The sequence below is a fragment of the Paroedura picta genome, chromosome 4, assembly GCF_049243985.1.
Source record: "Paroedura picta isolate Pp20150507F chromosome 4, Ppicta_v3.0, whole genome shotgun sequence".
Taxonomy (NCBI): Eukaryota; Metazoa; Chordata; class Lepidosauria; order Squamata; family Gekkonidae; genus Paroedura; species Paroedura picta.
In genome coordinates, this window is record NC_135372.1 from 107,391,229 (window position 1) to 107,403,999 (window position 12,771).

The following is a 12,771-nucleotide window of genomic DNA, read 5'->3' on the forward strand; positions in this document are numbered from 1 at the left end:
GGAATATTTCTTTGGCTTTTTCTGGCTCTGTTTGTTCATTAAAGTAGCAAAGAAGAACGGCCCAAGGCACCATCCTGTAGAGCTGACAGCTTACGAGGAAGGGGAGAGGGTAGTCAGGTCGCTCCTTCAAGGGCAGCCCGTTTTAGGAATCATGAGAGAGAATCCATTTAATCCATTTAAGAAAAGCATTTTAATCAAAGCTGAACATGCAGAATGGTTTGCAGCACTTTTTGAGTAATATTGACAGCAATATAATAGAACTTGGGAACAATGTGTGAGGGCACATTGTGTGGAAACTGAGGAGGAGGAGGAGGAGGAGAAGGAGAAGAAGAAGAAGAAGTTGCTGTGCCTATGCATCTAATCAAAGTGCTTTTTGATCGCTACCCTTTCTTGAATGACGAGTCTTGTTAATTTAAAAATTAATCTCATTCCTGATTTGGAGTGGGGGAAGCTATAGAAAGACATGCTTTGTGCTATAACGTTTGGGAAAAAAAATATTTCTGGCATCGCCTATATGCTTGTCCACCTATTAGTTGCTCCAGGATTTCAGATATTTTTATAAAGACATTGTTGTTCCTGGGAGAGGGGGCAGGAGCGAGGGCAGGATGAGGCAGGCACCTTTCATGCATTTTAACCTCTATAACGTCCTTCCGCTGGTTGCCTGCTGGTTGCTCTCCATTAAGTAGTGCTACATAGATTGGTGAATCCACTTTTTGGGATTCACCAACTAGCGCTTTAAAATGGAGGATGTAGGTGGCCGTTTACTGCCCAGATGCTGCATGTTGGCAACGTCATATGGAGTGGCCGGAATATAATGACAACAAAAGGTAAGCATTTCACTATTTTTAACAGGTGTGGAAATCCCTTGGAATTCCACAGTGATTGGTATTGGAGCCAGTACTATTAAATTATTCATAAACAATCTGGAACTAGGGGTAAGTAGCGTGGTGGCCAAGTTTGAGGATGGCACAAAATTAATCAGGATGGTAAAAACCAAGGCTGACTGTGAAGAAATCCAAGGAGATCTCCACAAACTAGGTGAGAGGGCAACAATGTGATAAATTAAGTTCCATGTTCTTAATTTATAGGCTAATGGGGACTGAACTTGTTGAGACTGAGAGAAGAAACGATCTTGGGGTTATAGTGGATAGCTCAATGAAAGTGTCTACCCAGTGCAATGCAGTGGTGAAAAAGGCACTCTATATTTGGGATTATTAGGAAAGGGATTGTGAATAAAATAGCTGATATTGCCTGCATAGATCTATGGTGCAACCTCATTTGGAATACTGTGTATAGTTCTAGTCATCATATCTCCAAAAGGACATTGAAGAGCTGGAAAAATACAGAAGAGGGCAACCAAGATGATTATGGGGTTGGACCATCTTCTCTATGAGGAAAGGCTGAAGAGTCTGGACCACGCACTGCACATGTGCTTTTGCAGCTGGATTTTCCTATGCAAATGCACTTCTAAAGTATATTGTCCAACAAGTGCTGAATGAGCTGGGGACTTTTGAGTTCAGAAAAGAGGTTACTAAGGTGTGACATGATACATTTTATTCAATTATGCATGGGGTGGATACAGTTGACCAAGATAATTTTTCTCCCTCTCCCCAAATGCTAGAATTCAGGAGTATTCAATAAAACTGGTGGGTTGTAAGTTCAGTACAGACAAAAGGAAATACTACTTTGCACAGAGCATAATTAAAATGCTGTATCCTACTAGCCATGGTGACTGAGAGGAACTGACACATTCCGAGTCAGGAGGCAACATTGGGGAAAGGACTTGGCCTCTAAGCCCTGTTATTGACCCTCCAAAGGAACTGGTTGGCCACTGTGATCGTTTACACACTGGAGGTTTCATGCCGGGCTGCAGGCTGGAGTTTCAGTCGTGGCAAGTTGCCCCACCTCTTCCTGCATCCACACAGGGGAGCATTTGGCCTGGTGCACCTCATCCGTTCCTGATTTGTACTCCTGCATGAGAGCTGGGGCAGTGAAGTTCCCAGTGCGTAAACAGTCTGTGTGAGTCAGAATGCTAGGCTAAATGGAGTAATGATCCAATCCAGCAGGATTCTTCTTGTATTCTTAGAGGAAAGTTCTGAAAACTGGAAGACAAATATGACTTATGATCCTGCATTTCCTTTTCTACAAGGGACAGCTGCAAAGTATTTTTTTTCATAATAAGCTTTGTTAGCATGGAATGAATATAAAAAGTGTCATGAGAACTTGCCAGACAAGTGTTTTTGGTGACACATATATGCAGGAGTTATTCATTTGTTGCAGGGGATCCAGATGTCCCATTTAAAAAGTAATCCTATTGCTGCAAAAAAAAATAATAAAAAAGGAAGAGGAAGAGGAAGAAGTGCTTTCCCCAGCATTCAAGCACTGATACCTTGACAATGCAATCTTTTCCCTGCTAACATCCCTAAGACAACTGGAACAGCTGGATAGTATATGGTTGACAGTCACATGAGTCCTAACTAAATTTAATTATATTTTAATTTCCTACCCCCCCCCCATCTGAAATTTCTGTGGAGCACTTCCCCACTGCCATAGAAGAATATTCATACAAGAACAACAAAAATGTTGGTGCATGCCAAGAAGGGGATGGAATATAAGTCAAGCCTGAGAGAAATGCAGAAGTTCCCCTGATCAAAGCCTGGAAGTCACCAGTTAAAAGGATCCCCAGCTGGGGAGTTTGCATCCCTCACAATAGACAACAGAAGACTCTGCTGGCCAGTACTGTGACACTGTATGGTTGCTTTGCACATTCTTATTCTATAAAGAATAAGAGATTTGTTTAATCTATTGCAAAGACAATGCAGAAGAGACCAATCAGCCAGCCCCCTTGAATTCCCCCAAAGTACTCTCTCTTCCCTGGGCAGTCTAATAACACTCAGATCTCCCTTTGTGCTTTATTACATATCGGCTTTACTTACCCTTCCATTGAACGTGCAGATTTTCTCTTTTAAAAGCAGATGTTTTCTATCTACTAGAGCTTTTAAAAGTGGGATGAGCTTTGTCAGGATTCTCTATTCCACTCAAGAGTGCTTCCTAAGTGAGGTGTATTAAGTGTCTAGAAGAACTGGCACAGAAGATCATGTTCAAATAATCTTTAAATCCACTACGTCTGTAATAAAAGGCCAGCAGGATAGTTAATTGGTTTAAGGATGGATGGCTGTAAACTGGGATCGAAACAGTTGGAGTGAATTACACCAGCCCCATCAGAAATGGATACTTGCAAGCAAGGTTAGCCTAGGAGATGAGCAAAGGGACAGGGCAAGTTCTAATACAATATGTCATTTGGGGGGGCGGTATCTATATATGTGGGCTCTGTGCCTTAAATAATGGTGTTAAAGGTACAAAATAAACATTCCATATGAATGTAGGGGGAAAAGTCCACTTTTGATTCTTGCAAACACAGGGGACTCCATTAAAGTGCTGGCAACCCCAATCAAAGCTGTGGCTCTTTCTTTTATCAGAAGAGGATAAAGCAAAAGATCTCGGATGAATATCACGGTAGAAAAAATAAGAGTTGGTTCTTATGTGCCACTTTTCTCTACCTGAAGGAGTCTCAAAGTGGCTTACATTCGCCTTCCCTTTCCTCTCCCCACAACAGACACCCTGTGAGGTGGGTGAGGCTGAGAGAGCCCTGATATTTCTGCTCAGTCAGAACAGCCCAAGGTCCCCCAGCTGGCTGCATGTGGTAGAGTGGGGAATCTAACCTGGCTCACCAGATTAGAAGTCTGTGCTCCTAATCACTACACCAAGCTGGCTCTGGTGAGATATGGATCAGTTTGCATGCCTACTTCAGCAATGCATACAGAAAGCTGCTTAGGAACACAGCTATTTCTTGTTGGATCAGGAACACATCTCAAGAAAAAAAAAAGGACGGTTATATGCTCCTCATTCCAACTGTAGCTCTACTGAGATCTTTGGAAATATACCCATTGGACAAAAGCTAAATGTTTGCAGCAGCAGGTATTGTCTGATCTGGCATTGGATCCAAACAATGGGATTCTTCCAAAATCACACTTCCCTGCTATGGATCTAACCCAACCATTTATTCATTATTTTTATGCCATCAAAATCCTCAGGGCTGAGTACAGGTCTCTAAAGAAGCAACATAAAAACATTTGAAATGAATGAATAAAATACATTTATTTGCCCTTGCAACTACAATGTGCAGCAGGTTAGACAGAAACTGTGCCTGACTAGAGGTAACTGAACACGTTTTCATGACAGAGTGGGGATTCGAACCTGGATCTTCCAGATACTGGCCTGAAACCCTAACCCCACTACACTGTGCTACTTCAGTTCTATGAACCAGCTGCAGGGGAAAAAGCCAGGTGACTAGAGCCAGAACTATTGGTCAGACTAATAATCAGTCCAAATATTTGGTTTTGACACTAATCAAGACAATGTAACAATCAGTTTTGACAAATGGATATGAACAAGCATTAATGCCTTCTAACAAAGATTTCCAGAGTGGAAAAAAGGTTTGGCAGATGTTTCTTGTTCCTGTTATGGTTGAGAAGGAAAATATTTTTAAAAGCTTAGTACGTTTATTCATTCATTCTGTTTGAATTCCAAACCATCTATTTTATAATCGTCTATATTTTAACTCTGAACATTACTAGTAAATAGGCAACTAGGATAATATTTTAGACCCATCTTCTAACATTGTCTCCCATTTCTCCTCATTCTTGTGTTTTTGTGCTAACAGTCAAAGGAAGACATGAAAGCCAGAATTTAAGGTTGGTTTCCCATCTCATGTGCCATTAATAGCAATCTGACTCTTGGAACTTAGCAAGCAAAATTTCTACATTTAGAACCCAGGAGCAATAAAATATTTCTTACAGTGGATACCTGCCCCAAAACACTATTTAGGCATTCATCTGAAGAGGGACCCAAAACAGTTTACCAAAATCCATTTATATAAACCTTGCCTGAGATAAACAGAAAAAAGAATACAGTAAACCACATCCTGAGATGATCTAGGACTGCCAACTTTGGGAGGTTCCTGGAGATTTGGGGATGGAGCCTGAGGAGGGGGCAGACCACATCAGGATATAATGCTAAAATCCACCCACCAAAGCAGCCGTTTTCTTCAGAGTAATTGAGCTTTGTCTTCTTTGGAGATCAGTTGTAATTCTGGAAAATCTCCAGGCCCCACCTGGAAGCTTGCAACCATAGCTGGTCTTGAGTTCACTGGATTGTCTTAAGCAAGGCTACAAGCCAAGGGAATGGAGACCTTTGGCTTGCATGTCTAGCCAGACCAGATGTTTTTTCAGCTGCTTCTAGAAAGAATGACAAAGGCCAGGTAAGGCGAGAGGCTGATGAAAAGGACTTCCTTCTCTTCCTGCTAAACTGCTGAAAGACTGGACAGCCATATACCTAGGAAGCTGGTAAGAAAATATACATGTTAACTTGCAAAATGGACACCTGTGCTTTGAAACACTTGTATTGATATCCCTTACTTGTTTCCCCAAAAAAGATAACTTCTGGCTAAGCCAAACATTTTGCAGACAAGTTAGCGAAAGCAGGGCAATGGAACACCTCTCTGCATTTCACTCTCTCTTCTGCAGAATGGTTGGCTGCTGATGGAGGAAATGGGAGCCATTCCAGCAGGTGGGCTGACAGAGAAGGCTTCCCTTTGTTTCCAGAAAAGGGACACATGTGATGGACCCACATAGCTAGGAGCCCAAAGGGAGCTCTATAGGACTTAGGAATTCCTAGTGGGATGGGGTACTCCTAATGGAGAAGGGGAAATAATCTTGGAGGGTTCTAAGAAGAGAATCTGTAATAGGGCAGATTCAAGTGGTTAGCCATTTTAGTCTGAAGTAGCACAACAAAACTGGAGTCAGAGGAAGAGTGCATGCACTCAAAAGCTCACATCTTGAATAAATCTTTGTAAAAGGACAGTTAGTCAGAGACTGGGAGTTCAAGAAGTCAATGAGAGAGAGACATAGTATTGGAGAGAAGTCTGAGGTGGAGCTTTGGTGGAAGAGAGAGATCCTCTGGGCCAAACAAAGTAGAGTGTCTCAGAAAGACAGGGGAACTGCATCTGCCTCAGGACCAACAGGCAATATGGGCTACTAATGGGCTTGGGGAGAGCCCAGGTCTCTGCCAGAACTGACAGTTGAAGCTGAACGCTCATATTTGGTTTTAAGTGACACAATCATACAGTGTGAAGTAATAGTCTGTAAAAGATCCATGAAGGGATTTCTAAACCTTTATGCTGAACAGTTTAATAAACCTTTTATTAACAAGTTAAAGTGAAGAGTCACAAAAGTTCCCTTCTTCCCAGAAACAATAACATGGAATGACAGGTGTGAGAAACTCACATAAACATATTGGGAAATATGTCTTTCCTAAATAGTGGAAATGTCAAGGAGTCCAAGACAGACAGGCGAGGTGACAGCTGAGGGAGGTGCTGTTTCTCACTGGGCAAATATCTGCTATGTGAACAGAAACTCCAGAATTCAATCCGTAAGCATCAGGTAGGAAGAGAGCTGCTCCCCATTAGAAATTAAATACTGACCTTGTTACACCAGTGGTCTGACTCACTGGAACACAGCTTCATGTGAATGGCTAGATCAACAGAATGGGCCTCACTCACTCCCCACTCTCCTGTGCTAAGCTGCAGAATGGCCGGTGGGTCTGAGAGCTGGACACGGTAGCCAGATAATTAGCTGTGATCTTGTTGTGTTCAAACGTTACCTGTCAGACATGTTGGGTGGCCTTCAATAACCACAGCCAGTTGCTCATATGATATATATGGGATAACAGTGGCCTACCTTAGAGGAAAGTTCTAAAAATTACAGTAAACACTGAAAATGTTCTACAAATAGGAAGAATTATTAGAATTCTGTACTCACTTCTACTCTGAGGAAGCCTACAGTGTCTGCCTAGAAAGCAAGAGAAAATTACCGGCAGTTGATGCCTTAATTTTTAAAGCTATCTCAATATTGCGTATATAAAAGAGTTCCATTTCACACATGCAAATAGCCACTAGTTTTCCTCTTGAGGGCTGGTTTTGTGTGAAGAAAAGAGATGGTTACTGGTATGGCCCTCTAGGGACAATTTATGGGCACGTTTGAACTAATATTTGTCTAACCTGCCATGACCTGTGTGGGAGAGGAGTTTTAGACACAGCCTTCAAGTGCATTATTACTGCACAGGAGACAGGCCAAGCTGACCCAGCCAGCCAGCCAGCCAGCCAGCAGCAGCCGGGGGCAGGGGGGGGGATTGTTGCCTTAGAATCTTGGCTGATGATTCAAGGCAGGGGAATGTGACAGCCACCCAGTGGGTTGTATAACTGGGGAGAGCCTGCAGCAAGACTGAATGGGAAAGCATGGGAATTGACCCAGGTAAAAAGATGCTGATGATGCACTGACCTTTACGGCAGTGATTGGCAAGAGGCTCAAATCAGCCAGTACTCCTGCATCCAGTGCATAGGCCGTTTGTGGCACTCACAATGAATGAGGCCTGCTTGCATACATTTTCACAACCTCCTCCCACTGCCTATCCATGATGGAAATGCTGCATCAGCAAAGCCTACTGACATTTGCATGCCTAGCCAGTATTGACAAGTGCCAGAATCAGGGGTGGCAGGGAAGAGGAGGACGACGACGAGAAGAGCTGGGGGTTTTTGTACCAAAGAAATCGCAAAGCAGCTTACAATTGCCTGCCCTTCCTCTCCTCACAACAGACACCCTGTGAGGTAGAGATGGAGCTGAGAGAGCGCTGAGAGAACTGTGACTGGCCCAAAGTCACCCAGCTGGCTGTCTAGGGAAGAGGAGTCAGGAACCTATGAACAAGAAACATGTTTTATTTGCCACACTCATTTAGTAGCTAGTCCTTTCTGGTCATTAGTTAAGACTTTAGGTTGCACGTTGAGTGAGTTGGACCACACAATTAACGGCTGGAGAATGGGTAAAGGCAGGAAAGGTTGCTTAGCACCAACAGCAGAATTTATAGGACCAGCATAGTATCAGAAAGGAGGGTTTCCTTCTTGTGGGTGCAAGAGGGGGCTGTGAAATTTTTGCCAAAGATCAGAAGAACCCAGGAGTCTTCCCTTTGTGAGTAATAGCAGATGTGCTTCATTCTAGCAGTCCTGGTATGCAGATCTTGTGCTTTCTGGAATGCTGGTATGACCACCGGGTTTATATACCTCCTGCTATCATACATGGAACTGTGAACTGGAGCTTGTATCAAAGCTGCCAGATCATCATTTTGGAATCCACCTTTCAGGGCCTCAAAGCAGAAATTAGGATATTCCTACATTTCTCTTTCAGCTTTAAATAAGATCCAATAAAATAGTAGCTCTCAAAACCGTTTCACGTCAAGAAAATGAATTTTCACATCTCAGGGCATTTGCAATTTAGAAAGTTGTCTCTTATACTATTAGAAAAATAAGTCATTCACGCCTGCAACTCCATACACTGGAGACGTGTGTGAACTGGTCCTCCATTGCTGCTAAACTTCCACCCCCCACAACACACTACAATTCTTGAACACTACTTCCCCATGTACATCTGACTCCCTGAAATGATGGCTTCTTTTCATCTATGGCCTGAGGACCCCCTTCAAGGAACTCATCCCTGGCCAGCACTCCTGACCTCTCAAACCTCTGCCTTGGAAGATCTGCAAAAGTGAAAGATACAGAACAGCCTTTGCAGCTTGTAGTTTTTGTGGATTCAATGACTGCTGCTTAAGTGAAGAACAACCTTCAAGCTGAGCACGCATGTAATGAGCAGAGACAAATAAGTTCAGCTACCACTGCAGAATTACAACACTGGAGAACAATTTGCTGCATTCCTTCAAAGGCCTGTATGAACCCAATCTGCTAAATAAGTACCAGACACCAAGTGCTCCGTAAGCAAACAGAGCCCCTGAAGTGCATAAATGAAATAAGTAAAAAGCTTCACATTACATATAAACCAGCCGTTTGCACCTTGTTATTAATGGTCTTGACTGTGACCCCTGAACCCAGCCTCGCTTGGAGTCACGAATCCACAAGCCTTGGCACCTTTGCAATCATTCCTAAATGCAGGAGGAGAATAAATAAAACTGTCCAGCTTTAAATCAGATCCAATAAAACAGAATTTAGTTTCAAGTAATACTGCATCATGCACCTCTTTCATGAAGGAACTCCATCCAAAGATGACTTGTTGGCAGAAAATATTACCAATGGTCCGCCAGGTTGTCTGTGTTTGCTAGTTTACTTCAAGAAACAGGAGAGTTGGGCAAGACTGGACTGATGACAATACAAAGTCAGGGGAAACACAGATAACATGGGCAAGAGCAGCTATCAAAACATATTAGAATCTGGGCCACCTTTTTGCATGACCTTTTGTGACGTATTAGAGGGACTAGACATGTTAGAGGAATCCAGTGTCGAAGGATGCCAGCACTGGTCGCTTCTTCTATGATCCCATGAGATGGCTCTAAACAGCCGTAATCAGGGTCATTCCCTTAGATCTACATCCCACCAAGTTTTCAGAATCCCTGCTAGTCTGACAGAGCCATAAAATGCAAACCGGCACTGCTGGTGTGTCGTTGACTTGCATCTTTGCCATTCTGATCACATAAGCTCTTTCTCCAATCTTTTAAAAACCTAGAGAGGCAAAGAACATAAATGCAGTATCCCTGGCCTGCTGTTACCATGATTCCATAGTAATAAAAGAACTGGCCTGTCTGTCTCCGTTTATATCCCACGTTTTCCTTCACTGAGGACCCAAAGCAACATATATCCTTCTACTCCATTTTATCCTCATAAAGCAGGGGTAGTCAACCTGTGGTCCTCCAGATGTCCATGGACTACAATTCCCATGAGCCCCTGCCAGTGTTTGCTTGCAGGAGATCATGGGAATTGTAGTCCATGGACATCTGGAGGACCACAGGTTGACTACCCCTGCTCATAAGAACCCTGTTAGGCTGGTCCAGGGACACCCAGCAAGCTTCCTTGGCAGAGTGGGGATGAACCTAGGTTTCCTAGATCCTAGTCTTACACTTTGCTGGCAGGCATAACTAAACAGAAAATAAAGGCAGGAGATTCAAAACTGGCCACCAGCTGCAAAATTATTGCAGGAGTTCTATGGCCAAAATGGACAGGCATGAGAAAATCTGAGCCCATGCAAAACAAGCCACCACGGTATTGTGCTATTTGTAGTTATGGCAGGCATAAGTCAGAAAATAATGCTACATTGCTTGAAAACTGCCCACTAACCCCAGAATGATGATGGAAGTTAACAGTGGCAAAAATGAAGACAGCTGGAACACACTGAACTAGGTTATCTTCAAAACAGACAACATGAAGGAAGAGAACTTTTAAGCAACCTGTCATGTGGCTCTAATTCTCAGATCCCCAATCCGTCATGGAAGGTTGCTGGGTGACACACTCTCAACCAGACCTACCTCGCAAGGCTGTTCTAAGGCTAAAGAAGACAGGAGAACAATGAAACCTTGGGTCCCCATTGGGAAGACAGACTTGATATGGAACTTGTTATAAATCTAGCTTTTAATTTTACCAAAAAGTTTACATTATTTGTCATATGGAAAAGTAGCATTTACAAAAGGCTATTAGTTCTTCTACCAGCACAAAACCATGCACCAAAAGGGTAGGGCGGGAGGAACATCCTTTTACTACTTTGTTAGATCTTGGGGAACAATTAATTCCCCCCCCCTTTGTTCAAAATATTTTAAAAATGCAGTATACTATTCTTAAGTGCATTCTATTACTAACTTAGGGAAGATAAGGTATTAAGACCATGAAGTGAAGGGGTCGGTATGGAAAACATAAGGAGGGAGCGAGAAATGAATTAGAAAAACATGGAAAAGAAGAAATGAAGGAGAAAGGCTAGGCTACTCTAGAAATTGACCTTGTTTGACAGGCAGCAGGCTGACAATTAGTGTAGCACTCATCAGCCAGGGATGCTTGTCTTGCTCCATTGCTGGATTACTTGATGGGTTTAACATGATCTGTTATTATTTTTATACCACCCTTCCCAAGGGCTCAGGGCAGTTTACATCATAAAAAGGTAAATTTGCTTCATTTGTGGAGAAAGGCAAGTCTAGCAGATAGTAGAGGCCCTGAACTGCATTGAGAATGGAAAGATATTTGGCTGGATGTCGCATGAAGGGCCCTCCAGCTGACTTGAGCCACCTGTCTCCACAGACCCCCTTCTGTCAGCAGTTCTAGTGCTGGTATGAAAATTCTTTCAATCAAACAGTTGGCAACTATCCCTGCAGGGTAGGAGGAGAAGAACCATAATAATGACTTTTGAGACTTGGTGTGCTCTTGTGTTCCCCCACTATAGCTGCAATACCCAGTTGTGGTAGGAACCAGTAATGCTTTTCAAAAGAATCACCTGATGAGAAAGGCCCTTTCAGATTCAGACCTGGTACTAGTTCTGAGACTAGATTGGGCCTGAATAGGAGCTGGTGTAGCATAGCATAATTTGGGGGGATCTTTCTTCTAAATTGCATGCCTGCTATGAACTATCTAGGTAACATTCCCTCAGCTCTAATCTGTAATTGAGGGACAATACTGATCTGCAGGATTGTTGTAAGAATTGAAAAAAAGAGAATGTATGTAAAACTCCATGCACACTGAAGGCACCATATGAACTCCAGGAACAGACCAAAAAAGGGATTTCAAGGTGGTGGTGAATTTCAGCACTTTCAAGAATCATCCAAGAATCACTAGGCAGTAGAAAAGATCAGTTAAGTGAATACTTAGGTTTTCATGCATTTAAAATAAATAATCCTTCTGGGAAGTCCTAGAATCATAGTAGTTTAGGAAATAAAATAAAATAGTTTCAAAGCAAGGTAGTTCTCAGTATCACAAAACACCTGTAGATCATTGGAGTGCATCTGAGCAACCTGTAGGCTGAATCCAAGAAGATGCCAGTGGCTGTGGATCCTAGCCACCCTTCATGCAACACGAGTACAATTTCCAACCTTTCCCCCTTGTCAGTGGAGCCCTTCAAATCAGACTGCTATTATTCCAGCTAAGGCCCATAATCACAAAAATCAAATTCCCTAGGGTAGAGTGGATTGCCATGGCAAAGGCAGTGAGCCAACTTCTGGGATCGCTGGAATGCTGGATTCAACACAGTAACTGCTACCTGAAATTCATATATGGCAAAGAAAACTCATTTCCTCAAATGAAGGAGCTAGATAAAGTTTGACAGATTAATATCCCACAACTGTAAAAATTAAATAAGCAATTAAATCTAAAATGCAGCAAGTTTGTATTCTCAAGGTGCAATACAAAAAGAGAATTGATTCCTCATGAAGTAGAAGCAAAACCATTCCAGGACACAGGGGTTTGAATGTATAGAGCAGAGTACTCTGCTACTTGAGTAATGCCACTGTCAAAAGGGACAGTTATCTAGTTTTGAGCCTGGTGACCACTGGCTTTGGTATCTTAATTCAAAGAATTCATACAAAGCAGATGATTGTTAACATTTTTCTGCAAGGCGATTGGGTATGATGAAATTTTGAAGAACTGGAGAACAGAGCAGGTACCAACTGGCCTGCTTCATCCAGTACGGTAGAGATATTTTACCCAAGCAGCCTGTGTGTGGCTTTCTCAAGTTGTTTTTTTTTTAAAGAAAAAACACTCTTCTGCTAAGAATTGCTGATAGAATTAGACATAATAGAACACTGCCAACTCTTACATTCACTTACTGCTAGCCTATCCTGCCCTAGTACACTCATGTCAAAGAGGAGACAGTGAGAGAAACCAGTTCTAAGGAGTGATAC